Genomic DNA, 24,921 nt, shown 5'->3' with positions numbered 1-24,921 from the left:
GCGTTTAGGAGTAGGTGGCAGAGAGTTATTTTTAATGTGCACAACCATAAAACAGAGGACGTCCCCATCCCCAGTCCCGGCCTCCCATCTACCCACCTAGGATTCGAGTCCCTGCTTTTTAATAAAGTCCTTACTATGAAAGACGTGGAAAGAAACGTCTGTACAGACAGATCTACTTTTTGCTGAATGTGTTCAGGGCCTTAATTCCCAAAGTCCAGGACGGGAATCCTTTTGCGTTATGCGTGTCTTCGCATACTACCGGGCCCAGAGAGGCTGTGTCCTACCCTCTCCAACCGCACGAAAGCGTTCTGGGAGGGTCCCGGGTCTCCCCTCCCCAGTCCCAGCCTCCTTGTCCCTCATCCCTCAGTAGTCTCAGTCCCCGCCTGCCCTGGGGGCCCTGGGCCCCGCAGACGCACCTGGACTTCCCCGGCCCTTCCCCGGCCCTACGCCGGGCCTGCTCCTGGACGCGGAGCCGCAATCGGTTCAAAGCCTGCGGGCGGGGCTCCTTGCAGGTCCCCGGAGGGATGAGAACCGGGACCCCCGCCCCAGGGCGTGCAAGGACTGGTTACGGAGAAGAACGCGTTATCTCCTCTGGGAGGCGATTTTCAGAACTGACTGCGGCGGGGCGGGGGGGAAAAAAGAAGATAGAACTCAAAAAACCAAAAACAAGACCAAGAGGAGCAAAAGAAAACAAAGGGTGGGAGAAAACTGGGACAAATGACTTTTTCTTGGTCAGTCTTCAAGTGTCGACCAAATTCCTTGAGGCCAAAGCAGCAGAGTCCTGCTGCTCCGCCCCTCCCCCATCTCCGCACCCCTCCTGAGGGGCCCCACGTGACACAGAACTTCACTGTCCTCTTGAAAATGACATCACAAGACCTGAAGAGGAACTAAACGGGCTGACACCTGTAGCTGGAGTGCCTTAACGCCAAGTCCCACGGCTCCATACGAGAGATGCCTGTTGCTCCTCTGACAAATTTGGCAGCTTCCCTCGCCCTAAGTGAGTGACTTTCAAGATTCAAAGGCTTTTTTAAAATTATGTATAGATATATTCCTTTTAATCGTCTTCACGTATTGTATAGCTTTCTGTAATACTCTTTCTTGGATTAATAGAAAAATCCTTTGACACTGTAAACTGCCGAATACGTTTCCCCGTGTATTCGCTTGTCTTCCAAAGATACTGAGGAAATGAAGTGTTTCTCGAGTTGGCATATTTTTTGAAGACAGCAGATAACGTTCAATAAACTCATTTTGTCAAAGCAAAATGAGATAGATTCACTTCCAAATAGTCGTTCTGCGTGGCTCTATGGCTTAGTTGGTTAAAGCGCCTGTCTCGTAAACAGGAGATCCTGGGTTCGACTCCCAGTGGGGCCTGATATTTTTCCAGAGAAAATCAGCTGTTTCTGAAAATTGTTTTCTTGACGAGGAACTGCGTCCTCACACTAATTGCCAAACATTCTCACCAAACTTAACAGCAGTAGAACACAATTGGCTAAATCCCAAGTTGGTTAAATGCATCCTGCTCAGATTCCTTACTTTTAAAAAGTAAATTTTTAGGAGGAAGACAATGCAAATGCAAAACACTGCGAAAGAATAATGTATGTGACCCACCTCAATCAATTTCGTATGTCTTGCTTTAAACTGTGGTAAAATGTTTTTGAGCACTTACAATGTGTTACAGTTTAAAGCATGTAGATAACTGTTGTAGGCATGCAGATAAATAAAATTCCTCTAGATTCTAAAAATCTCCAGCTCTATAATTGAGTTCATAAGATAAGAAATTAATGAACAACAAACCCATTAGTAGCTACAAACAAAAATTAGGACATTTGCTGGGGCATGCTTGCCTTTTATTTTATTTTATTTATTATTTTTTGAGATGGAGTCTCGCTCTGCCGCCCAGGCTCCAGTGCAGTAGCGGTTCTCATGCCTCAGCCTCCAGAATTGCTGGGATTACAGACGTGCACCACCACGCCCGGCTAATTTTTGTATTGTTATTAGAGACGGGGTTTCACCATGCTGGCCCAGCTGGTCTCCAATTCCTGCCTCAAGTGATCCACCTGCCTTGGCCTCCCAAAGTGCTGGGAATACAGGTGTGAGCTACCGCGCTTGGCCTGTTTTTCACTTTTTAATGAGAAATATTCACAATGTGGCTACTATGTTACTCTAAGTATCATTAAGTAGCAAGGTAAAATATTGGAAAATTGTCCCTATGTTTGGACCTCACTGCTGTTCATTTTGATTGGGACCTTGTTGAACTAGGTCACATCAGCTGTATTCAAACCTCAGGGGCTCCATTTGATGGCTAAGGGACCTTTAGCAAATTGCTCTAGCTCCATGGGCATCACTTTCTTCACATGTGGAATGGAAATAGTAATAAGCCTACCTAATATAGTTGATGGGAGGGCTTGTTGAGTAAGTACACACAAAATATTTTAGAAGGATATCTGGCACCTAAACAAGCAATGAAGTTCCGTATATTGTTGCTTTTTATAATTTTTCTCATTTATTGAACAATTAGGGACAAGTGTTTAATCGTTTTACTCTGAAACTGCCTTTGCAAACCTATGACAGTAAGAGAAATTTGACATGGCCGTGGCTGACTCCATCTTGCTTCTAGCCTCATGGGCTGGCTGTCTTTGCTCATTTCTGGGCTTGGACCAAGTTAACTGTGGAGTCCTAATTGGGAAAAGGAGTCAGGCTGGCGGGACCAAGGGAAAGCAAGAACAGAAAGCAGATAAGCTATACGTCTGCCTTTCTTCATGGTCCAGGACACATAGCCCTCTTGTACAAACAACTCCCAATCTTCCTGTGCTCAACTATCACCACACACCTGCAAGGCAGCCCACTTCAACTTTGGCATTATCAGTACTGCACAAAGCCCTCTTCAGTTTACAGCATAAACACTATTCTATAAAATCTCCAGCAAGCCTTTGTTTCTTTGCAGTCAGCTTCTCTCATGCTGATTTGGCCACTGCTTTCTTGCAACCTATTTTCATACTTTCTCTAATAAATCTGCCTTTCTAGGGTCTTTGCAGAAGTAATTAAGTTATGATGAGGTCATTCTGGATTAGGGTGGGGCATAATCCAGTGACTGGGATCTTTATTCGAAGAAAGAGAGGGAGGTTTGGACACAGAGACACAGACATACTGGGAAGACGGCCCTGTGAAGATGGAGGCAGAAATTGCAGTTACTGGCCACAAGCCAAGGAATGAGACTGCCATTGCAAAATTATAACTGAGAAAATTATTGCAGTAAAAGAGCTCTGACCTAACTGACGCCATCTTGCTTCTAACCTCCAAGCTGTCCTTGTTCATTCCTGGGCGTAAGCTGAAGTAACTTCGGGAGGAACTTAGTTTATAGTTTAACTTTGAAACAAGGATAACAGCCCTTTCCCAAAACAAACCCCCTTCCTGCCTAGGGACTAGACTGCTTTTTTAGGACTAACAAATTAGCCACAAGATTAGAAATTATGGTTTAGGAGTCATGCGGCTGGAGGCCACAAGATTCTGACACTCCCCAAATTGCTACTGGGGATAACATCACTATTCTATTGTAAAACCTAACAGACCCTACACTCAATGGATCAGCTGTACCACCCAGGTCAATAAACTGGCTCATCTGATCTTGTGGCCCCCACCTAGGAACTGACTCAGCACAAGAAGACAGCTTCAACTCACTATGCTTTCGTCTCTGACCCAACCAATCAGCACTCCCAACTCACTGAACCCTACCCACCAAATTATCCTTAAAAACCCCAGTCCCCATGTTTTGGGGGAGACTGATTTAAGGAATAATAAAACTCCAGGCTGGGCGCGGTGGCTCACGCTTGTAATCCCAGCACTTTGGGAGGCTGAGGCGGGCGGATCACGAGGTCAGGAGATCGAGACCACAGTGAAACCCCGTCTCTACTAAAACTACAAAAAAATTAGCCAGGCGTGGTGGCGGGCGCCTGTAGTCTCAGCTACTCGGAGAGGCTGAGGCAGGAGAATGGCGTGAACCTGGGAGGCGGAGCTTGCAGTGAGCCGAGACTGCACCACTGCACTCTGGCCTGGGCAACAGAGCGAGACTCCGTCTCAAAAAAAAAAAAAAAAAAAAAAAAAAAACTCCAGTCTCCTGTGCTCCTCTGCATGAATTAAACTCTTTCTCTATTGCAATTCCCCTGTCTTGATAAATTGGCTCTGTCTAGGCAGCAGGCAAGGGGAACCTGTTAAGTGGTTACAGGAACACCAAGGATCTCTGGCAATCACCACAGTTGAAAGAGGCAAGGAAGGGTTCTTCCCAAGAGCTTTTAAAGGAGCTTGACCCTGTCCACACCTTGATTTTAGACTTCTGGCTTCCAGAACTGGGAGAAAGCAATTTCCTATCACTTTAAGCCACCCAGTTTGTGGTAATTTGTTATGACAACCCTAGGAAACTAACACAAAACATTACAACAAAATTAGTGATTTATATTAGCAAGTAAATGAAATCAATTATTTTTCCTAAATAACAGATGACATCTGGGACATTCACAACTCAGCTTAAAATTACAAACCTAGGGTATTCCACTTCCTTAGTTATTTTACAGTAGCACAGAATCTTGGAAACTCTCAATTCTTTTTCTTCTTCCTAGTTTGTTTTTTACAGGCCACTACACCTGAAACAGCCATTGCAAAATTATGACAGTAAGAGAAATCTGGCATGCTGACTTCATCTTGTTTCCAGCCTCACTGGTTAGTTGTCTTTGCTCATTCCTGGGCATGGGCCAAACTAATTTTTGGAGAAATTTAGATTATAATTTAAATGGTAATACCCCTTCCCAAAGACTAAACTGTTCTTATAAAACTAATGAAAGGCCACCAAGTTAGAGGATGAGAAGGGTCTGAATTCTAAATAATTACCAGCCATTATTCTGGAGGTAATATGATTTGCAACCTCCCCAATTACTCTTGCAGATAACATCACTATTGCACAGCCTACAATATGGTGATGTCTTTTCAGGTTTTTGCATTTCTGACAACCACATGTCCTCACCTGGACCCGCCAACCCATCTTGTGGCCTCCACCCAGGAACTGACTCAGCATGAGAGGACAGCCTCAATTCCCTATGATTTCATCTCCAACCCAACCAATCAGCTTTCCCCCTACCCTGATCTGCTGCCCACCAAACTGTCTTTGAAAAACCCATAACCTCCATGCCTTCAGGGAGATGATTTGAGTACTAACGCCATCTCCCCTGTGGCGTGGCTGACCTCGTGTCTATTAAACTCTTTCTTTACTGCAATATTGTGGTCTTTCTGGGTGCAGCGGATGGGAAGGACTCCTTGGGAAGTTACACACCTATCCCCACAATGGTGTAACTCCGTGAAGTTCTCCCATGAATTGCCCTTGGCTGTTTGGAGACATCTAGTAGATTACACCACCATTTTGTTCCCAGCAGCTAATAACTGATGGATGGGGGAAGGAGTATAAAAGTCAAGTCCCTTGACTCAGTGACCACTCTGCTATGCAGTTTATATTCCAGAGCCCCTGTCTCATGGGTCAGGCCAAAGCTAGATGTTATGTGAGACCACATCTTTGTTTTGTTACCTTTCCTTCCCCAACCGGAGGATCATTTCCTCAATAAATCACATACTCATTAAGGCACATCCTTTGTCTTGGGGTATGCTTTAGAGAGTCTAACTTTGTTTCCCAAGCTGGAGTGCAGTGGTGTGATCTCAGCTCACAGCAACCTCCACCCCCGAGCCTCAAGCGATCCTCCCACCTCAGCCTCCCAAGTAACTGGGGACTATAGACCCAGGACGCCATGCCCAGCCAACAAGTCCGGCCTAAAAAGACTTTCAAAATAAATTTCTGGCCAGGCATAGTGGCTCACGCCTGTAATCTCAGCACTTTGGGAGACTGAGGCAGGCAGATCACTTGAACCCAGGAGTTCAAGACCAGCTTGGGCAACACGGCAAAAATCCCTCTCTATCAAAAATACAAAAGTTAGCCAGGCAAGGTGATGCATGCCTGTGGTCCTAGTTACTGGGGAGGCTGAGGTGGGAGGATCGCTTGAACCTGGGCAGGTGAAGGTTGCAGTGAGCCAACATTGCACCACTGCATTACAGCCTAGGTGATAGAGTGAGACTCTGTCTCAAATAATAATAATTTAATAAATTCCTTTTACTAATTCTCCATACTCAATCAATTGAACAAAGTTTTCACATGGTAAAGTTCAGCCCAAGAGCTTTACACATGAGGAAGGCATTCACATTGTGCATCAGATCCTGAAAATGAAACCTTTTGAAAATCCAGTGTGGAGAATGTGAGGGGTACCAAACAAATTGGTGGTTGATTGACCTTCATTGTTATGCTATTATAACTCTGTTTTCTTTCAGTGTCTTTTATGCTTTGAATCAGAAAAACAAATTCCATTTGAAAGTCATTACTCAGGATTTATCTTCATTATTGAATTTACAAGGTGCAAGATCCTGTAAGGTATTCAATAAAGTACCTATACATTATGACTGAGTATGAGCCCTCAAGTTACGACAATCTAGTACATGAGATAACAGCTTTAAAAAAATAAGACCTACATTGTAAGTCCGTAAATTATTAGTTTCATGGATATGATGTAGAAAATAGAAATAGTGCTATTCTTCAAATAAAAAGACATATAATACAGTATTTCTATGAAATTATCCTTTAAAAATGAAGGAGAAATAAAGACTTTCTCAGAGAAACAAAAATTGAGGGAATTTGTAGTCAGAAGAGCTGCCTTGTAAGAAATGATAAAAGTTCTTGAGAAAGAAGGAAACGATACAGGTTAGAAACTTGGATCTACATAAAGAAAGGAAGAGTGTTAAAGGAGAATTAGAGAAAGTAAAATAAAACATTTTAGTTTTCTTATTCTTAATTGACCTAACAGGTAACACTTTGTTCAAAATAATATCAACAATGTTTCAATGATACAGCTTACAGATGCTGTGAAATGACTGACAATAATGTCGTAATGGGCTAGAGGGAGGAACTGGGAAGACTTATTAATGCCTGTGTAGTGGTATAGTGTAATTCGAAAACAGAGTTGAATTAGTTGTAAGTGGATATTGTAAATACAAGGACAACCACTAAAAATGACAAAGTAAGAAAGATAGACTGGGCACTGTGGCTCATACCTGTAATCCCAGCACTTTGGAAGTCCAAGTTGGGAGAATCACTTGAGGCCAGGCACCACTGTACTCCAGTCTGGGTGACACAGCAAGATTCTGTCTCTAATAAATAAATACATTCATAAGAAGTACAGATGAATCCTGCTGGGCGTGGTGGCTCACACCTGTAATCCCAGCACTTTAAGAGGCCGAGATGGGCGGATCACCTGAGAGGTCAGGAGTTAGAGACCAGCCTGGCCAACATGGTGAAACCCTGCCTCTACCAAAAATACAAAAATCAACTGGGTGTGGTGGCACATGCCAGTAATCCCAGCTACTCGGGAGGCTGAGGGAGGAGAATCGCTTGAACTCGGGAGGCAGAGATTTCAGTGAGCCAAGATTGCGCCACTGCACTCCAGCCTGGGTGACAGAGCGAGACTCCATCTCAAAAAAAAAAAAAAAAAAAAAAGATAGACTGGATTAAGAAAATGTGGCACATATACACTGTGGAATACTATGCAGCCATAAAAAATGATGAGTTCATGTCCTTTGTAGGGACATGGATGAAACTGGAAATCATCATTCTCAGTAAACTATCGCAAGGACAAAAAACCAAACACTGCATGTTCTCACTCATAGGTGGGAATTGAACAATGAGAACACATGGACACAGGAAGGGGAACATCACACTCCGGGGACTGTTGTGGGGTTGGGGGAGGGGAGAGGGATAGCATTAGGAGATATACCTAATGCTAAATGACGAGTTAATGGGTGCAGCACACCAACATGGCACATGTATACATAACATACCTGCACATTGTCACATAACAAACCTGCACATTGTGCACATGTACCCTAAAACTTAAAGTATAATAATAATAAAAAAAAGCCAGGCGCAGCGGCTCACTCCTGTAATTCTAAAACTTTGGGAGGCCAAGGCGGGTGGATCACGAGGTCAGGAGATCGAGACTATCCTGGCTAACACGGTGAAACCCTGTCTCTACTAAAAATGCAAAAAATTAGCCGGGCATGGTGGCGGGCGCCTGTAGTTCCAGTTACTCGGGAGGCCTAGGCAGGAGAACCGCTTGAATCCGGGAGGCAGAGGTTGCAGTGAGCTGAGATCACACCACTGCACTGTCGTCTGGGACAGAGCTAGACACTGTCTCAAAAAAAAAAAAGAGAGAGAGAGAGAGAGAGATGAATCCACTATTAGAGCTGGAGAGACTTCAACAACCCTCAATCAGTAATTGACAGACCCAGCAGGCAGAAAATCAGTAAGGACACAGTTCAACAGAACAGCACCATCAATCAACTGTAAATAATTGACATCTATAAAATACTTCATCCAACATCAGAATATACATTCTTCTCAAGCTCACGTTCACCAAAGTAAACTACATTCTGGACCATAAAACACATTTTAGTAATTTTAAAAGAAAAGAAATAATGCAAAATATGCTACCAAACCACAATGGAATTAAACTAGAAATCAGTAACAAAAAGATAACTAGAAAAGTCCAAAATACTTATAGATTAAACAACATGCTTCTAAATAACAGATAGGTTAAAGAAGTTTCAAAAGAAATTTTAAAAACGTTTCATAATTAAAGTGAAAATACAACTTATCAATCATCTATGAGATGAAGAAAAAACAGTGTTTGGAGGGAAATTTATAGCATTGGATGCACATATTAGAAAAGAAGAAAGATCTAGAATCAATAATTTAAGATTGCACCTTAAGCTACTAGAAAAAGAATAAGTTAAAGTCAAAGTAAACAGAAAAAAAGAATTAAATATTAAAGCAGAAATCAATGAAATAGAAAACAGAATTAATAGAGAAAATTAACAATACTACAAGCTGGTTCTTTAAAAAAAAAATCAGTAAAATTGATAAACCTCTAGCCAGTTAACTAATAAAAAGAAGACAGAAGACACAAATTACTAATATCAGAAGTGAAGGAGAGGCCACTACTGAGTCTGTGAACATTAACACAATAATAAAAGAATTTTATGAACAACTCTGTGCGCACAAATTTGATAACCTAGTTGAAATAGACCAATTCCTTGAAAGATATGGTCTGCCAAAACTAACATGAGAAGAAATAAATAACCCAGTTAGGTTTATATCTACTAAAGAAACTGAAGCAATAGGAGAAACAGGCTCAGCTTTCACTGGTGAAATCTACCAAATATTAAAGAAATTATACCAATATTCTAAAATATCTTCCAGAAAATAAAAGCAGAGAAAATACTTCCTAACTCTTTCTATGAGGCCAGCATTACCCTAATACCAAAACCAGATGAAGACATTACAAGAAAGGAAAACTACTGACCAATATCTCTCATCAATATAGATGCAAAACTTCTCGACAAAATATTAGCAAATCTAATCCAACAAGGCATAAAAAGAATGATACACCAGAACAAATTGGGATTCATTCCAGGTATGCAAGACTTGTTCAACCTTCAAAAATCAAGGCAATTTATTACATAAAAAGGCTAAAGAAGAAAAATCATGTGATTATATCAATAGGTGCAGAAAAAGCATTTGACAAAATTCAACACCAATTCATAATAAAATCTCTACTAAACTAGGAATAGAGGGTAACTTCCTCAACTTGATAAAGCACATCTCCAAAAAATGCCACAACCAACACCATACTTAATTGTGAGAAACTAGTTGCTTTCCTGCTAAGATTAGGAACAATGCGAGAGTCTTCACTCTCACCATTCCTATTTAACATTTACTAGAAGTTTTAGCTAATGCAATAAGACAGGAAAATGACATCAAAGATATACAGATTGGGAAGGAAGAAATAAACTATCTTTATTCACAGATAACATGATTATCTATGTAGAAAATCCCAGAGTTAACAAAAACTCCTGAAACTAATATGAAGACTATAGCAAGGCTACAGGATACAAGGTTAATATACAAAAGTCCATTGTTTTCATATATGCCAGCAGTGAACAATTGGAATATGAAATTTAAAACAAAATACCATTTATGTTAGCACCAGAGAAGAAATACTTAGATATAAATCTAACAAAATATATGCCATACCTGCATGTGGTAATCTAGAAAACTCCTGATGAATGAAATCAAAGGAAATATATTAATAGAGAGATATTCCCTTTGCATGGTTAGGAGGACTCAATAGAATCAAGATGTCAGTTTTTCCCAATTTGATCTATAGATACAACATAGTCCCAATCAACATCTCAGCCAGTTATTTGTGGATATTGACAAATAGATCCTAAAGCATATATGGAAAGGCAAAAGATGCCGAATAACTACACAACATTAAAGAAGGACAAAATTGAAATACTGACACTATCCCAGTTTCAAGACTCACTATAAAGCTATAACAATTGAGACAGTGGCAGTGACTCACGCCTGTCATGGTAGCATTTTGGGAGGCTGAGGCAGGTGGATCACCTGAGGTCAGGAGTTCGAGAGCAACCAGGCCAACATGGTGAAACCCCGTCTCTCTTAAAAATAAAAAAATTAGTCAGGCCCGGTGGCACACGCCTGTAATCCCAGCTACTCGGGAGGTTGAGACAGGAGAATTGCTTGAACCTGGGAGGCGGAGGTTGCAGTGAGCCAAGATGATGCCACTGCACTCCAGCCTGGGTGACAGAGAGACTCCATCTCACAAAAAAAGAAAAAAGATAAAGACAGTGTGATATTGGTCAAAGAACAGACACATAAATCAATGGAATAGAATATAGAGAGTCCAGAAATAGGCCCACACAAACATAGTCAACTGATCTTTGACAAAGGAGCACAGGCAATTCAATGGAGAAAGGATAGTACTTTCAACAAATGGGGCTGGAACAACTGGACATCTACATGCAAAAAATGAATCTGGACACCAACTTTACATCTTTCACAAAACTTAACTCAAAATAGATCACAGACCTAAATATAAAATGCAAAATTATAAAACTCATAGAAGATAACACAGAAGAAAATCAAGGTAACCTTGAGTTTGGCAACAGCTTCTTACGTACAACGTCAAAAACATCTTCGATAAAGAAAAAGATTGATAAGTTGAACTTCATTAAAATTCAAAATATCTGCTCTGCAGAAGACAAATAAGAAAATGAAAAGGCAAGCCACAGGCTGGGAGAAAATATTAGCAAGACACATATCAGATAAAGGACTGGTATGCAAATTATACAAAGAATTTTTAAAGCTCAACAATAAGAAAACAAACAACTCAATGTAAGAAATAGGCAGATCTAAACATATATAAGATATACAGGTATCCAAGAAGCATATGAAAATGTGCCCCAAATCACATGTAATTATGGAATTGCAAATTAAAGCAACAATGTGACACCCCTACACACCTATTAAAATAACTAAAATTCAAGACATTGACAACACCAAATGCTGACAAGGATGTGGAACAACAAGATGGTAGATGATGGCTGAAGACTGCCAGTGCAAGTGCCCCAAGAGAAAATGGTAGATGCTGCAAAACCTTTTTCTAACCTAGACTTTAACAGTTGCATAGCATTGTGTTTACTGCATTCTATTAATGGAGGCAGTCACCAAAGTCCATGTAGGTGTAAGGAAAAGTGACATACAATATAACTTGATGGGAGGAGTTGCAAAAAAGAAAAAGTTCAGGCATGTTTTAAAACTATGAAGTCCACATCTTTATCTGAGTGACTGCACACATATATGATAACATAGAAGACAACATATATATATATATATATTCTTTCAATGTGTGTGTGTATATATATATATATGCATAATCATTGAAAAGATTAAAATCACAGAGAGTTTTTTCTTGTACACAGCAAAAATAACCTGAACATCAATAACATTTGGAGATATTTGAGAAAGCCACACATATCTGGAGATTAAACCATGGAGTTCTAATAACCCATAAGTCAAAGAAGAAATCACAGATAAACTAGAAAACACTTTAAACTGAATAAAACTGAAAATACAACATATCAAAATTTGTGGGATGCAGCAAAAACCATACTTAGTGGGATAATTTTATCATTAAACATTTATATTAGAAAGGAAGAAATGTCTCTAATCAATGTTCTCATCTTCTACCTTAGAAACTTAGTAGAAAAGATGAGCAAATTAAATCCAAAGCAGGCAGAAGAGGAAAATACTAAAGAGTAAATGCCAATGAAATAGAAAACTGAAAAACAATAAGGAAAAACAATAACGTCAAAAGCTTGTTCTTTGAAAAGATTAATAAAATTGATACACTTCTAGCCATACTGTTCAGGAAAAAAAGAGAGAGGAGACACAAATATCACAAATGACAGTAGCCGGGCATGGTGGCTTACAAACTAATTCCTGAGCAACGTAGCGAGACCCCATCTCTATATTTAAAAAATAAAAAATACATTAAAAGAGAAAAACAAAAGAAACAAATGAAGGAGTAGTTATCACTAGAGCTTCTACAAATAATAAAAGGACACAAGGAAATGTTATGAATGTATTTTACCAATAACTTTGACAACATAGACGAAATGGTAAAACTCCTTGAAAGACACAAAAAGTGTATTCAAGAAGAAATAGATAACCTAAATAGCCCTACATCGGGTTAAATAAATTAAATCCATGTGTTGTAATATTCTTACAAAGGAACACAATCTGGCCCAGAAGGCTCCAAAGTAAATTCTACCAAATTTTTAAGCAATAAATAACATCAATTTTACACAAATTATTTCAGAAAGCAAAAGAGGAGGCCACACATCTGAACTCATTTATCAGGCCAGCATTACCCTAATACCAAAACCAGACAAAGCCATACAAGGAACAAAACTGCAAACCAGTGTTCCTCATAAGAAGAAAAAAAATCCTTAAAAATTCAGCAAATCAAATTCAACCATTTATAAAATGATAACACATCATGACGAAGCAGGACATTCCCGGGATTAAACTCCAACAATCCAAAGTTAGTGAAACATTCAAAGGAAAGACAAATTGGATTTTTAAAACAAAAAGATACCGTTTACAGGAGCTTCAAAACTATCAAATACTTAAAGGTAAGTTAAAAAATGTGTGCAAGACCTGCACACTGAAAAACTACAAAAGATAACTGAGAGGAATTAAAGAAGACTTAAACAAATGAGAGAAATACCATTGTCACTGGGTGGAGGATAACAAAGAGCGTAACACAGTCTACCACCAGAAGCAATAGTCCAGGATGTCGACCTACTGCATAGATTGTTTTGGTTTTTTGTTTGTTTGTTTTTGTTGTTGTTGCTTGCTTGTTTTTTTGAGACAGGGTCTCACTCTGTCACCCAGGCTGGAGTGCAGTGGCTCAATTGTGGCTCCCTACAGCCTTGACCTCCAAACACTGTGGTTGGATATACTGAGATAGGGATTCCTCAGGCTTAGCCATGTCAGGCAACCACACTTCCAAAGTCAGCATTGCCCAGCAGGCATTGCAATGCCATGTTTCCCTTTCACTGGAGGGCACTATTTAAGGTCCAAATACTTTCATTAAGCAGGAGTACCACCCTTCGTTGAGTTGTCCTTCCTGATGGTCCTTTTGTAGTTGTTGCTTGAGTTATTAATTCCAGTGCTTTAACACCACCCCTCCCACTCTGGGCCCCTGGAAGTGATGGAGCAAATCAAGGTCATTGTACACCATAGGAACATGCCCATTGCTGCATTATCTGGGCTGTGAAGAAGGTGCCTTGGTCAGATTGGAGTCTGAATGGATATCTGAACACATGGCAGAGGTGTTTCTCCAGTATTTCAATTTTGTTCTTCTTTAATGTTGTGTAGTTATTCTGCATCTTTTGCCTTTCCATATACACTTTAGGATCTATTTGTCAATATCCACAAATAACTGGCTGAGATATTGATTGGGATTATGTTGTATCTATAGATCAAATTGGGAAAAATTGACGTCTTGATAATATTGAGTCCTCCTAACCATGCAAAGGGAATATCTCTCTATTAGTATATTTCCTTTGATTTTGCCATGTTGGCCTGGCTGCTCAATTATCCGTCCACCAGTCACTGGACCATATGACTAGCCCATTTATAACAGCCCATGAGTCTATAAATAAATAGCAGGGAGTTGCTGTTGGAGTGGCCTGCACAGCCGTCAGTACCTCACAGAGTTCAGCACATTGGGCAGAGGGTCCTCATCCACTCTTAGTCAAAACGTGGCCACCCTTGGGGTGGAGGACCACTCTTCTTGCATGTGTCCTGACTTTACCCCCTCCAGAAAGAACAATTAGGGATGGGGCCACGGTCTCCTTGTTTTTGCTGTGGTCGAGTGACCCTACATACCAGCAAGGGTAGAAGGGGAGAAAGGAGTGAGGGTTCAGATGTTTATGGGGTTTTTGGACACTGAGGTTTAAAAGACAAGAATCCTGATTTCTCGCAAGGGTAGAGGTAAGCCAATAGCATTGGAGGGCTTCAGGAGTGACACCATGATCCATGGCAGGCAGGTGCTCATGAGCTATGGGTGGGGCCCTTTGGTCTATTTCTGACGGGGCAGGAGGACCTGCCTTTGAGGAGGATCTTATCTCATAAAATCCTCCAAGTTCACTGGGACGGGACCACATTGTCCACATCTTGTCTGGGAGCAGGATCCTATTTCTACCTGTCTATTTCCTTCCCACATAAGATAGTTATGACTTCGTGGACAGTTTTCTAGAGGGCTCTTCCTCTTGGGGAAGCCTCCCGCAATAGGGAATACAGCCCTCTTGTTCCTATCAATGCAAACTAAGAATGAGATAGGTTTATCTCGATCCCTGTCCTGCTGGTTCTGTCATTGGGTGAAGGCAAAACTAAAGCTGCAACACCAGGGTTATGGTCAGTTTTCTCAAACTGCACCAATTGGGTGACATTGAGTTTGCACTCCCCGTCACCAAACGGATGCATCAACCAGGCTGCATGAGACTCCCCAGAGTTAGAGAAGATGTAACAGCAGAAGCAGAGATCAGTGATGCAGCCATGAGCCAAGCAATGTGGCAAGGAATGGATTCTTCCCTGGAACCTCCAGAAGGAAAGCAGCTCTGCCACGTATTGATTATAGCTCCCTAAGACCCATTTTAAACTTCTGACCCCTAAACATTTAAGATAATGCATTTGTGTGTGTGTGTGTGTGGTTTTTTTTTTTTTTTTTTTTTTTTTGAGTCAGAGTCTGGCTCTGTCCCCCAGGCTGGAGTGCAGTGGCACCATCTCGGCTCACTGCAAGCTCCGCCTCCCGGGTTCACGCCATTCTCCTGCCTCAGCCTCCCGAGTAGCTGGGACTACAGGCGCCCGCCACCACGCCCTGCTAATTTTTTTGTATTTTTAGTAGAGACAGGGTTTCACTATGTTGGCCAGGATGGTCTCGAACTCCTGACCTCGTGATCCGCCCACCTCGGCCCCCCAAAGTGCTAGGATTACAGGCTTGAGCCACCGCGCCCGGCCGCATTTGTGTTATTTTAAGCCACTAAATTCATGGTAATTTTCAAAAGTTGCCATAGGCAACTAATACAGATTTATGGTATTTGGTGTAGATTGTGGTATTGTATAATACTGCAGTCAGTGCATTAAAACAGCATCCAGCTCACAAAGGAAGTTGGTAGGGTTCTTGAGGGACTGCAGCCTCATTTTTCAGTCGTGTTGTCTGTCAGTGATCCAGGAATCCAGATTTCATACCGAAAAGTTTAATGGGTGGGATATTTTTTTCTCAAGCAGAAGTATATGGAAACTACAAAATCACCATGCCCTCTCTGAGGTTCAAGCTCGGGACCTTCAGATTACGAGACTGATGTGCTGCCTCCAGGGCTAAGAAGGCACTCATAACTGACTTAGCAAATGCATTAATTATACTCTTTCAAGTTTATGTGAACTTTCTGAAAAGTTAGATTTTCAAAATAGAGTGTAAAATGAGAATGTATGCTATGTCATATATTCACTGTCCTTCCAAGTATGTCGTATGACTTATAAAAATCATCTCGGGACTTTCCCCTTGATTAAATAAATGTACAACACAGTGGATTTTCACACTGTGCCTTAAACACCACTTTCTCCTGGGAGATGTTAGACTTCATTAGATTGCACAGTACCCCCCAGCACAACACATGTAAAGATGTAACTAGAAGGTGACATACAGACTCAAGAGAACTCAGCTGGGTCCACAGCCTGAAGATTCCCAACCGGAAGCAATGACAGACACAGAAAGCAGATAAGCTCTAACGAGATCATAGCTGCAGGCTTACCTGGGTCTGAAGCTACACCTCCTTGCCTGCCAACATTCTCAAAATCAATGTCCCTAATCATGTCACCTGAAGGATCTTTACAGGTCTAGAGCCCCAGAATAGCGTAAATAGAGGTGAGACAAGGGGGAAGAGATGAGGTGAAATGATTGAGAAGGGAGAAACAACATACAAGGTAAAGCGATCTGACAAAGGGAAAATTGTCCGACGTTTGAAATTGTAGGGTTGAGGTGTAAATTTTCCATGTGCCATCTTAATTTAGGAAAAATAATTCACTCGACTGTCTTGTAAATATGTTACTTTAAAAAACTTCGCTAACTGTAAAATGAGATATCTCACTGTCATTCATGAGACTGAGCACTTGATATAAAAAGTTGTTCACTTTTTATCACTAATAAGTGATACCAATACTGATAGTAAACTTTACTGAGTACTTATTATGAGCCAGGTGCTGTTTTAAGCAATTTACATGCATTTGCTAAAAATAAAAATTCTGCTATAGTTTTTTAACTCTTTTATTTCAATAGGTTTTTGGGGAACGGTGGTGTTTGGTTACATGAGTAGGTTATTTAGCGGTGATTTCTGAGACTTTGGTGCATCTGTCACCAGAGCAGTGTACATTGTACCCAATGTGTAGTCTTTTATCCCTCACCCTTCTCCCACCCTTTCCCCCGAGTCCCCAAAATCCATTCTATCAAAACATTCTGCTATAATTTTTTAAGGCAAGTTTCATTGTCTCGGTTTTACGTATGAGGAAAGTGAGATCCAGTGAGCTTAAGTGATTTGCCAATGACCCTGCAGCTATTAAGTGGAGCTGCTGGCATTTGAAATAGTCCAACTGGGGCTCGTTTAAAAAGGGTCAGCATCTAATGGGACAAGTCGGACTAAATAAGAAGATGAGCGGCGTTGGGGCTGCAACAGGGAAGAAGAGGTCGGAGTGCCAGCCCAGACGGCGTTTGTGGGGTTGGAGCGAGCAGGCGACATATCCTCTTAGGGTCCGGAGAGGATGTGATGATCCGCACCAAATACAAACTGGTCCTCGCCCTGAACTTTAAAAACTAAGGTCATGAACACATTCAGCAAAAAAAAAGCAGGTCTGTTTGCATAGTTCTTTCCACCTCTTTCACAAGAGGGAATCACGCACAGACACATAAACCAAGACGCGAGTTCCGGGTGGATGGAGATGAGAGCTCCTCTGTTTTCTGGTTGCAAACATCAAAAATAACATCTTGCTCCAGACCCCCAAACGCAGCTGACAAACTGGAGACTCGATCTCAGAGTCCTCAGAGTCCCCGTGCTGCGTCGGCCTAGGCGTGAGATTTCTAATCATGTTCTTAAGAACCGATTCTCTTGGGATTTGTTGGATATTAGGTACTGGCTTCCTGTCCCTTTACTCTCAGGTATTAGAAACATCATGGGAGGCAAATGCGAATCTCAGCTGCAGGACAAAGGACTGGGACTGGGAATCTATTTGCAGATTTTATCGGTGGTTGAGACCGCTACGGAATCATTTGTGTAGAAATGCTCTGAGAAAAAAAATAGTAACACGCAGAAAAATCTTGTGTTTTTTTAAATCATTAAGATGAGTCCTAAAGCTGTGCTAGCGTGGTAGCGTGGCCGAGCGGTCTAAGGCGCTGGATTAAGGCTCCAGTCTCTTCGGGGGCGTGGGTTCGAATCCCACCGCTGCCAGATTTATTGCAAAATCACGAGGGATATCTAAAACTCATTGAGGTTTGCAAAAAAAAAAAAAACATTTTCCACTGCGAGCGCAAGGTAGATGTTTAATCCTGTTAACGGTAGGTTGAAAACCAAATAGCAGCTGCTAAATCAGACTGCCATCAGTTATTTCTAAGATCTCTTCTCCAAGGGAGTATGTTCCTTTTTATGTTTTAAAAATGCTCATACAAAAAGTACAACTCACATGAATCAAAATTACAAAAATTCAAGAATACATACACAATGACAGTCTATTTGTGCCCCCACCCCATCCTGCCAGACACCCAATTCTGGACCCTCAGGCAACCAACCATATTAAAATCTGGAGTTCTATTCAAGGCATATTCTTTGCATATAGTTTTTTCACTATAAATATGCTTTCCAAACCCATTCTATTACACCTTGCCTTTTCCACTTTATGTATGTTGCAGCAACTTCCATGTCAACAAAGAAAGAGCCTCCTCCCTCTTTGTTTTGTCTGCATAGCATTCAGTTTTATAAATGTATCTGAATGTATTTCAGCAGCCATTTTTAACAATATAAATAACGTTGCAATAAATTAACTTGTATATCCTCATTTAATAAGTGCCTGGGATTAGAAAACTTTCTAAGAGTGCGATCACTAAATCAAATCATATGTATGTGATGATTATTTTGGTGGCTCTTGCCTTATTCTCCTTCCCTAAATATTACTAATTTATTCTCCTATACGGCCCAGAAAGGACCTGTTTCCTCAACACCCTGATCAGCACAAAACATTGTAATAATGACAATTATCAGTCATTTAGCTCCAACTAAGTCCCAGATATTGTCATAAATTCTTTACATATATTAAGTCATATAATAATCTCAATAATATATAAGGATGTTCATATAATCCACATTTTACAGAAAAGAAAATTGGAGTTGTGACCAATTAATCACATAATCACAGTCGTTTAAATCACATAGATTGTAGATGGAGGAATAAGAATGTCAGTGCCTGTGATTGAATGAAAAATGCCCCAAAAGATATCCACTCTCTAATTCCTGGAATCTCTGAATATTACCCTATTTTGCACAGACCCCCAAAAGGGGGGTCTTCGGAGAAGACGTTATAGATGAGGAAATTATCTTGGATTATCCAAGTGGAGCTCAAATACCATCACAAGTGCCTTCAATAGGGAGAGGCACAGGGAGATTATACAGTTACAGAAGAGGAGAAGGCAATGTGACCACAGGGACACAGATAGGAGTGATGCCACCTCCAGCCAAGGAATGCAGGCAGTCACCAGAAGCTGGGAAAAGGTAAGGACATATTCTTCCCTAGAGCCTCTGGAGGGAGCATAGCCCTGCCAACACCTTGATTTCAGACCAGTGATACTGATTTTGGACTTTTGGCCTCCAGAACGGTGAGAAAAGAAGTCACTTATTTTAGGCCATCAAGTTTGTGGTACTGTAATTTGTTACAGAAGCTACAGAAAACTAATTCAACATCTTTAAGTGATATTCGGCAACACTACCACAAACAACTGTTTTTGTTTTGCTGTTGTTTGCCAATCTGATATGTTAAAGACATTATCTCACTGTATTTCTATAGTTTCATTTTTTAGACTTCTTTTACTTCTTAGTTCTATATTGCTTTTATTATTAAATTGGTTGCACCAACTGGGGACAACAGATTTTGTTGTATCTGCTGTCAACTTTATTTCAGGCAACAGATAGAAATGAAGAAAATTAACTCTTTAAAACATAAGTTACAAATATTTTCCCCCTAGTTTTACTTGATGTTTTGTCACTTTGTTTATGCCTTTTTTGAGGGGATGAGGGTACATCCCAGTGGAAATTTTAAAATGTTGTTTAATGCAGTGAATTATGTTAAACTCTCATTGTCTCTGAATTTTGTGTAAAAAATTAGTTTTCTGTACCAAAGTTATATAAAATTTCTGTCTTGGCATTTCTAGTAATTATAACTGTGGGTTTGTTTTATTCTTTACTTTTACAATTTGCTTGTATTTGGAATTTATTTTAGTCTCATAGCTTTAAGCTTTTCTTTTCCTAAGTGGCTGTCCAATTAGCCCAACACATGTTTTGAATAATCTGCCTATTTCTATTGATTTAAGTTGCCAATGATTACAGTCTTAACCATTTTTTCCCTCAACTTTTGGGTGTTTCCACTGGAGAAAAAAAACTATTTGGGTGGCCTAACAATGGTTTGTTCACTCTCTCATAATACCTGAGCATGTCATTTACTCAAGGCATACATTGATAGAAGATTCAAGTGTGGGAATTCAGTGTGTCTGTTGTTTACTATTCTATTTATGAAGCAGCAGAGTTAGCCTCAAACATATTAGCAATCCCTGTTAATGTTTTTATAAATACAAATATTTGTTATTTTTAATTTTCTAAAAGTAATACAAAGTTGTAACTAATTTAAGCTTTTATTATTAAATTAGTTGCACTGACTGGTGACAACAGATTTTATTGTGTCTGCTGTCAACCTCATTTCAGGCATAGATAGAAATAAAGGTGAATTCCTTTATTTTTAAAATCTAATAAATGTAATCCTTTATTAAAATTGTGTCTGTGGAAGATTCAAAGTAATCTACAAACTATTAGAATTAATAATTAAATTTAATAAGGTGTCTTTACACAGGGTAAATATAAAAATGAATTGTACTTTTAAACACCAGCTGTAAACAAGGGCTGCGCGCGGTGGCTCACGCCTGTAATCCTAGCACTATGGGAGGCCAAGGCGGGTGGATCACCTGAGGTCAGGAGTTTGAGACCGGCCTGGGCAGCATGGCGAAACTCCGTCTCTACCAAAAAATACAAAAAAATTAGCTGGGCGTGGTGGCATGCGCCTGTAATCCCAGCTACTCGGGAGGCTGAGGCACAAGAATCGCTTGAACCTGGGAGGCGGAGGTTGTAGTGAGCTGAGATCGCGCTATTGCACTCCAGCCTGGGTGACAGGGTGAGACCTTGTCTCCAAAAAAAAAAAAAAAAAGTAGAAAAAAAAATTTTTAAATATAATTTATAATAACAAACATCAAATTTATTGGAATAAATTTAATAAAAGAATAAATGGAATGTTATGCCATATGTATGGATTAAAAGTTTATCAGTTCTCCCTAAAATTTATCTAGCAATCCAAAGGAATTCCCATCTAAATCCCAGGATAATTTTCCTTATTGCTTTTGTGGCAAAGAAATGAAGGTGATTTCTGATTTTCACCCTGAGCTCTGTAATTATAAATCTTGGTAGAACTTCAGAATTAATTGCTCAAATAATTCATTTTGGAAACAAGATTGAGATTCCAGAGAACGTTCGGAAGTTTCCTTTAATCAGCTCTAAATGTATTAACCTTTCCTAACCCAGAGACACATTCAAACCTATTCCCCTGTCTTGCCAAGCGCAGCCCAGAGAAGTAAGATATTATAAAATAGAACCTGACTGGTCCTGAGAGCGAGCTGAAATCAAGTCTAAGGAAAAATAACCCCAGAAGACAATCTCTAGAGCGATGCTCACATTGGGAAGGGGTTGAAGCTCCGGTCCTCTGCCCTCCAAATAGCTGCCTCCTGAGTGCAAATGACTGTCAGAACACCACATGCCCAACTCGGTAGCCTACGAGTCTCTTGTGGAGTTCTTTTGTTAGAGGTTTCCCTTAGGACATTGGAACGACGAATCATTAAAATGATAAAGAGTAGTACCTGCAAAATTTAATTTTAGGAAACTTTATCACATTTGGACAAAGTGAGTAGCCTTGACTTTTACTTGTGGTTATCCTTGGATTAATTGAAGCATTAATGGTCCTAATATTTAAGCTGCCCGAAAATTTTTTCGTTTGTATTAGTTCCGCAGTGCATCTAAGTAAGCAAAACGTATTTTTGGAGTTTGCCCCTTTTCTCACGGCAAACTGTTGCAGAGTGTAGAGACGGTATGCCAAGAATCTTTTACTTAAAAGCAGGAATAGATTCAATAGGCAACTTCCTCACGAGTGCGGGCTCTATGGCTTAGTTGGTTAAAGCGCCTGTCTTGTAAACAGGAGATCCTGGGTTCGAATCCCAGTAGGGCCTTAAGGTTTTCATTTTCACTAGAAAACCAGTTCTTCATTAACCTCTACTGTACCTAAATTTTCCACTGTATTCACTATACTGCAAGATCTAATACAATCAACTATAGGTAATGTGAAGGCAAAATTCCCAGACTCAAAGAAGAAAATGAGAACTTTGTGAAGTTTTGAATTAAATTCTGGCAGCAGATCCTTTTTCCCAACAAATATTTATTGAGCTGCCGTGTATGCACAGATTCAAAACCTATGTAGACGTAGATTATGTCATCTCTAGAATCCAATAATGTCCAGCTCTATAGCTAATTTCAGAAGAGTTCATATAAATTAATATACTACCATAAATTAATAAGTCTACCATAAAACAGATGGGAAATTAGCATATTTGCAGGGTCCTACTTGCCTTTTGAAGAGAACAGGAGGAAAATAATTTTTAAAACCCTGTTAACCCTCTTATAAAATGAACTAGGAACACTTTATAGTGACAGCCAGTTAGAAGCTACATTTGCCAGAGGCTGGTGCATCTCTGGGGCTGGAACAAAAGTGCTGAAGGAATAGAGCAAATCAAAGAAAATTTTCAAACGTCCAAAGCTAATAAGCGCCAACCTTACTTGATTAGTTTCATTTGCATGTGTTTGCATATCTCATTATTTTGACCATTAATTCAACACAGATGTATTGACTGCCTTCTATGTGCAAGCTGCTGCTCCAAGTGCCAGGGGTAGGGCAGTTTAATAAATGCCAACCCCTCACCATCCCTCCACCCCAACAAAATCTTATCCACATGGGCCTTATTATCTAGAAGCGTATGGAAGATAATGAATAGATAAAAACATAAAATAAATATTATGTCAGATTGTGGTGAATTCTATGGAGAAAAATTAAGCAAACAAAGAAGATGAGGAGTGTATGAGTAGAAACCAAGAAGATTTCTCTGCCCTTCTTATAAGGCACTAACAGATCTATTTTTTGTTTTCCTTTATCTTTTATGAGAAGTGATCATAGGATGACTCTGATCGCCATGTTATTGTAACAACCCTAGGTAACATCCTTAAATAGTTAATTGACTTTCAACTTTACCTTTGCTCCACCCTATTACATGCTGCCCCCATTAGATCCCGACCCTGGACAGGGATCCATTTGAAGTCATATCAAAATGCCTGGGTACATTCCTCAGCTGTCCTCTTTAATAACAATGTAGTTTTGGCAAACTACATAACTTCACTGGGCTTCACTTCCCTTGTTTGTTTAATGATAATGGAATTGTTGTAAGAATGTTTTCAAGAATAAATACAAATAAATTACTTTTTAACAAAAATGCTTTCAATAAGGGTCAGCATTATTATTATTATTTGAACAAACTTTTTTGGGGCCAAGTGTTTCGTTCTTTAAACCACACTTTAAGCTCTTATTTCATTTTATGATAAAAATCCCAAAGCTTAACAATTTACTAACTTCTACTAGCAAGTAAACAAAATCTATCATTTTTCTTCTATTCATATATGTACAGAAACAATACAGAATTTTACAATAATTAGGGAAATAGATCAACAGTTAAATAAAATATTTAAGAGAGTGCATAAAAATGTTAGCCTCATATATTCTAATTGAGGTAGCAAACATATATAGAAATTTACACAATAATAAAAATCAGGATCATCATGATTAAATTCCATGCCTAAAAGTTCTTCTCTGAATTAAATTGTGCTTGCACAAAAAATTTGGTGCATAAATATGCATTTTGGTGCATTCAGTGTGCTCTTGACTATGACCACCAAGTATTTGGATATGTAGAAACACCTCAAAGCATTTCTAAGTTTAGCAATATATTTGTTTAACAGATAGAATTATGCTTCTGTTTTATTTGCTTTTTGTGAAATTTCTGAATCTCAAACTGCTATCAAAAGACTACATCTGGTTAATAAATTATTTGTAGAATAGAAAAACAATGAAGAAAACATCAAACAACTATCATTGACAGTGGAACACTATGTATTCAGAAAATAATTGTAGCACATCATAACAATAGATTCTGGCTGTGTATGCTCATAGTGGCCAATTTCATAATTTTTATTTATTCAAAAACATAGTAGACAATCCACACATGATTTTGCAACTGTTTTCTCTTTTTTTGTACTTTTTTTTGTTTTTTTTAGTAGAGATGGGGTCTCACCATGTTAGCCAGAATGGTCTCAATCTCCTGACCTCGTGATCCACCCACCTCAGCCTCCCAAAGTGCTGGGATTACAGGCGTGAACCACTGCGCCCGGCCACAACTGTTTTCTTATACAGTTGTAATGATGTTTACATACAACGGAATAGTTGACCTAACATATTTTAAAAGTTGCATCTGATAGTCTCAATACTTCAAAACTTACTGATAATCACAAATTATTTGCCCCAAAACTAGGTATATGCTGGAACTTGCTGAAAAAGTAACCAAAATAATAGGTCTTGGGGGCAAACGGTTTTCTTATACATCACCTATTAAAAAGATTCTCCTATCAGCATCCCAGGATGGAACTCATACTGTGACAAAAGAATATAACTGTGTTACAAATCTATAAAACAACTTCATTGAAGGAAGTAGAGTAGAAAGCTGCTGAACTAAGTAACTTTGGAAATATAGTAGAGTCTGCAAGACTAAAGCCAAAAAGAACTGTATATAACATTGTACTCTAGTTGATTAAGTCGTTTACCAGGGGAGTATGGATTAAAAATTGTGAAACCCCTCTACATGGGTACTGGAATTGAACAATTAAATAAATGAATGCTAGATGGTGAGAGCCAGGCTTCTCACTTTGGGAGTGAAATTTTATAGACAAGCAAGGGAA

General features: G+C 39.7%; 2 long non-coding RNA genes and 3 other non-coding genes across 6 annotated transcripts in view; all 5 read left to right on the top strand.

Moving 5' to 3' along the window:
* The first annotated feature begins 839 nt into the window (after positions 1-839).
* On the top strand, positions 840-5,264 carry LOC131382148 (uncharacterized). 2 transcript variants are annotated; one of them, XR_009211369.1, is made up of 3 exons: positions 840-997; positions 4,614-4,713; positions 4,936-5,264. It is a non-coding gene; the product is annotated as an uncharacterized LOC131382148 (long non-coding RNA). The 2 variants fall into 2 exon arrangements; XR_009211370.1 differs by having other exon boundaries at positions 841-997; positions 4,982-5,264.
* On the top strand, positions 1,298-1,371 carry TRNAT-CGU (transfer RNA threonine (anticodon CGU)). Its single transcript has one exon. It is a non-coding gene; the product is annotated as a tRNA-Thr (tRNA).
* Positions 5,265-6,356: 1,092 nt separating the features above from the next.
* The window catches only part of LOC131382150 (uncharacterized), a 42,774-nt gene continuing 24,209 nt past the window's right edge, over positions 6,357-24,921 (top strand). The window contains exon 1 of the long non-coding RNA XR_009211374.1: positions 6,357-6,460. This is a non-coding gene — a long non-coding RNA (uncharacterized LOC131382150). The remainder of the gene's footprint in view (positions 6,461-24,921) is intronic.
* On the top strand, positions 17,931-18,012 carry TRNAL-AAG (transfer RNA leucine (anticodon AAG)). The gene has a single exon. It is a non-coding gene; the product is annotated as a tRNA-Leu (tRNA).
* Positions 22,021-22,094, top strand: TRNAT-UGU (transfer RNA threonine (anticodon UGU)). The gene has a single exon. It is a non-coding gene; the product is annotated as a tRNA-Thr (tRNA).

Source organism: Hylobates moloch, unplaced genomic scaffold, assembly GCF_009828535.3.
Source record: "Hylobates moloch isolate HMO894 unplaced genomic scaffold, HMol_V3 SCAFFOLD_20, whole genome shotgun sequence".
Lineage (NCBI taxonomy): Eukaryota > Metazoa > Chordata > Mammalia > Primates > Hylobatidae > Hylobates > Hylobates moloch.
Note: the sequence above shows the minus strand (reverse complement) of the source record. Positions and strands in the feature narration are given on the sequence as shown.